The sequence below is a fragment of the Dipodomys ordii genome, unplaced genomic scaffold, assembly GCF_000151885.1.
Source record: "Dipodomys ordii isolate 6190 unplaced genomic scaffold, Dord_2.0 Scaffold133, whole genome shotgun sequence".
Classification (NCBI taxonomy): Eukaryota; Metazoa; Chordata; class Mammalia; order Rodentia; family Heteromyidae; genus Dipodomys; species Dipodomys ordii.
Genome location: NW_012267349.1, coordinates 3,679,683 through 3,684,196, shown reverse-complemented (window position 1 = coordinate 3,684,196; position 4,514 = coordinate 3,679,683). Strand labels below are relative to the sequence as shown.

The 4,514-nt window shown below is 40.5% G+C and overlaps 1 protein-coding gene across 7 annotated transcripts in view; it reads right to left on the bottom strand.

Annotated features, from left to right (window-relative positions):
• R3hdm1 (R3H domain containing 1) overlaps window positions 1–4,514 on the bottom strand; it is a 160,024-nt gene that overhangs the window by 12,297 nt on the left and 143,213 nt on the right. The window lies entirely within an intron of this gene.

Here is a 4,514-nt window from a genome sequence, read left to right as displayed (position 1 = left end):
AGAAGGGATAAGCCTGATTGGAATATAGTGTAAACATGTATGGAGATTTAACAATGAAACAATCCCCTGTATAACTAAGCTAACAAAAATATGTACTCATTACATTATAGAAATATTGGGCTGGGAAGGTGGCTCAGTGGTAGAGCACTTGCCTTGCATGCCTGAGGCCCTGAGTTTGATTCCTCAGCACCACATAAGCAAAGAGAAAAAGCCGGAAGTGGCACTGTGGCTCAAGTGGTAGAGTGCTAGCCTTGAGCTGAAGAGCTAACGGACAGCGCCCCAGGCCCAGAGTTTAAATCCCACGACCGGACCAAAAAAAAATCCAAAAAAAAAAACAAAACAAAAAAACAAAACAGAAATATTTAATTAACTCCTAAAAATAAACACAAGTATTGCTGTTATAATTTTTCAATGAACGTAGAAAGTGACCATATAACTGTGTGCATGTGTTGGTACCAAGGCTTGAACTTAGGGCCTAGCATTTTTTGCTCAAGGTTAGTGCTCAACCACTTGACTCACAGCTCCATTTCCAGCATTTTGGTGTTCAATTGGAGATAAAGAATCTCATAGTCTTTATTGCCTGGGCTGGCTTTGAACCACAATACTCAGACTTCAGCGTATGAGTAGCTAGGATTACAGTCACCCAGCTTGGTAAAGCTGTTTTGTACGTTGGCAATAATACTATTCTCTCTTACAAAAGAGAATGCATATTCATTTCATTCTGTCTTACCTGAAAACAATATGAATAAAATGAAAAGCTTAACATTTCATTTTAAAATAATTTTATCCAAAAATTATAAAAAATAATTTCATAGAGAGTATTTTAAAAGAATTTCTTAGGATTCCTACATGATAAAATTTAATTACATTTGTTTTCTTTCTTTTTATATAGAGTAACCTGTCACTTAACAATAAGGATTTATGAGGATTATACTAGTAGGAAATTATATAGTTGAATGTATATCATAGAATGCTACATAAATTAAGACAGCTATAATGTTACTAGGTGATAAGAACTTTTCATCTTTGCTACAATTTGGAGGCGGGTAGTGTTGTTAATTCAAGCCAAGGCCTTGTACCTTGCTAGACAAATGCTCTACTAATGAGTTTCATCTCTAGCTGAAAAGTGTTATTTGTTTTTTGCAGAGCTAAGGATTGAACTCAGTGTGCTGGTGATAATTTTCTAACTTATGATTCCTTCTATATTACTTCACAATTTTCTGTAAGATTTATTCATTCTCCTCCATTTATTCATTACCAGTGTGGATTCATGGATTCTTTTTTTATTCTGTAGGTGGTCATTCATTTCTACCAGTCTTATCATCTAGCCTACATCTGTGTTCTTTGTCATACCCTATCATTCTTCTACTCTTTCTTTACTTTCTGACAACTGGATGGTGTAGGCATATCTTGTACTTCCCAGCATCAATCCTGGCAAGTTATTTTCTCTAAGCAGTGCTAGTTCCTTTTAATGAAGAATGACATTTAAAACTGCCATCTGAGCTGGGTGTTGGTGGCTCACACCTGAAATCCTAGCTTCTCAGAAGGTTGAGAACTTCGGATTGAGGTTCAAAGCAGGAAAGTCTGAGATTCTTATCTTACTCCAGTTAACTTCCAAAAAAAGCCAGAAGTAGAGCTGTTTCTCACGTATTTTTGCAAGCCTTGAGCCCAGAGATAATAACCTAGGTCCTGAGCTCAAGCACCAGGACTTACACACAAAACAAATAAAAACAAACTACTATCTAGGTAGTAGGTGTATCTTACTCATTTCTTTTTAAATTTTTTTCTTTTTTCTTTTGCCAGTCCTGGGGCTTGAATTCAGGGCCTGGGCAATGTCCCTGAGCTTCTCTTTGCTCAAGGCTAGCACTCTACCACTTGAACTACAACACCACTTCTGGCCTTTTTTGTTTATGTGGTACTGAGAAATTGAACCCAGGGCTTCATGCATGCTAGGCAAGTACTCTACCACTAAGCCACATTCCCAGCCTGCTTATTCATTTTAGTATGAACACTTAAGGATCTTCTTCTAAATGGTACAAAACTATTCATGTAGTTACACTACACTTTAGGGAATATTAGGACTATAAACAATTTTTCTTTACTTCTTTAAAAATGCTCCCCTGAGGGGCTGGGGAAGTGGCTCAGTGGTAGAGCGCTTGCCTTGTATGCATGATGCCCTGGGTTCGATTCCTCAGCACCACATAAGCAAAAAGAAAAAAAGCCTGAAGTGGTGTTGTGGCTCAAGTGGTAGAGCGCTAGCCTTGAGCTGAAGAGCTGAGGGACAGCTCCCAGGCCCAGAGTTCTGGCCCCACGACCGGACCCCAAAAAAAAAAATGCTCCCCTGAGCCGGGCGCTGGTGGCTCATGCCTGTAATCCTAGCTACTTAGGAGGCTGAGATCTGAGGATCGCGGTTCAAAGCCAGCCCGGGCAGGAGAGACGGTGAGACTCCTATCTCCAATAAACCACCATAAAACCGGAAGTGGCGCTGTAGCTCAAGTGGCAGAGCGCTCGCTTTGAGCTGAAGAGCTGAGGGACAGCACCCAGGCCCAGAGTTCAAGCCCCACGACCGACAAAAAAAAAAAAATGCTCCCCTGGTATATGTTATCTTTATTTTTTGGTGACAGTACTGAAGCTTGAACTCAGAGCCTTTCCCTCTTGGCTTTTTTGCTCAAGGCTGGTGCTCTATTACTTGAGCCATACCTCTACTTCCAGCTCTACAATGGTTATTTGGAGATAAAAGTCTTAAGCTCAGGCTGGCTTTGAACTTGAATCCTAAGATCTCAGCCTCTTGAGTAGCTAAGATTATACTTAAGGCACTAATATCTTGTTAAACCTAGAGTTCTTTTGTTTTTATTTGGGGTGTGTATATGTGAGATTTTTTTTGCTCAAGGCTAGTGCTATCACTTTGAGCTACAGTTCTGGTATTTAGGTGGTTAATTGGAGGTAAAGAGTTTGACAGACTTTCTTGCCCCAGCTGCCTTTGAACAGTGAATCCTAAGACCTCAGGCCTCCTGAGTAGCTAAGATTGTGATTAATTAGGTGGTTAATTGGAGGTAAGGGTTTGACAGACTTTCTTGCCTCATCTGCCTTTGAATCATGAATCCTAAGATCTCAGGCCTCCCGAGTAGCTAAGATTATAGCATGAGCCACCAGCGACCAGCATAAACCCAGAGTATTGATTAGATCCAAGTTCAAATTTTATTGGCAAAAGTACAGGTGACACTTTCTTCCATACTACATTAAAAGGTAAATAATAGTACATAATAGTACATTTAGTACATAAATAATATTTAGAGCTTTAGTACATCACCTCATCAGTGATCACTAGGTTCAATGGTGTTTGCCTAATCTATCAACTTTTTTTTTGTCAGTCCTAGGGCTTCAATTCAGGGCCTACATGCTATCTCTGAACTTTTTTGCTTAAGGCTATCTCTCTATTACTTCTGGTTTTCTGGTGGATAATTGGAAATAAGAGTCTCACAAACTTTCCTGCCTCGGCTGGCTTCAAACTGCCATCCTCAGATCTCAGCCTCCTAAGTAGCAAGGATTACAGACATGAGCCACCAGTGCCCAGCTCTAATCTATCAACTTTAAAACTATAAACTTTTCTTAGTATTTTAACATCTAATTTTTCTTTTTTTCCCCAGTCCTGGGGCTTGAACTCAGGACCTGGGCACTGTCTCTGAACTTCTTTTGCTCAAGGCTAGCACTCTACCACTTGAGCCACAGCACCACTTCTGGCTTTTTCTGTGTATGTAGTACTGAGGAATTGAATCCTGCTAGGCGAGCACTCTACCACTGAGCCACATTCCCAGCCCTATCATCTAATTTTTCTTATTCCATTATTTCAGTAGGGTTCCATAACTGCAATCTTCGTTCCATAACTGCAATCTTCTAATTCTACCATTGCTTTTGTTTACCTGATTTTTTGTTTAAAAAAAACAAACCAAAAAAACCTCGGTGTGTGTGTACATATACAAGTGTGTGTGTGTAATTTATTTTTCTTTTTTTGGTATAGGAATTGAACCCAGGATGTTGCACTTGCTAGGCAAGCACTATGCCAGTCAGCTACATTCCATTGCTTTTTTTTTTTTTTGGTTGGTCCATGGGGTTTGAACTCTGGGCCTAGGTGCTGTCCCTGAGCTCTTTAGCTCAAGGCTGCTAGTGCTCTACTACTTGAGCCACAGTACCACTTTTGGTTTTCAGGTGGTTAACTGGAGATAAGAGTCTCATGGATTTTCCTGCCCAGGCTGGTTATGAACCATGATCCTCAAATTTCAGCCACCTGAGTAGCTAGGATTACAGTTGTGAGCCACTGGCACCAGGCAACCATTGCTTTTATACTCTTTTGGGGGTGGGGGACTGGTACTGGGACTTAAACTCAGGGTTTCAAACTCTCCCTTAGGTTTTTTTTTTTTTTTTGGTCCTGGGCGCTGTCTCTCAGCTCTTCAGCTCAAGGCTAGCGCTCTACCACTTGAGCCACAGCGCCACTTCCGGCTTTTTTCTTTTTGCTT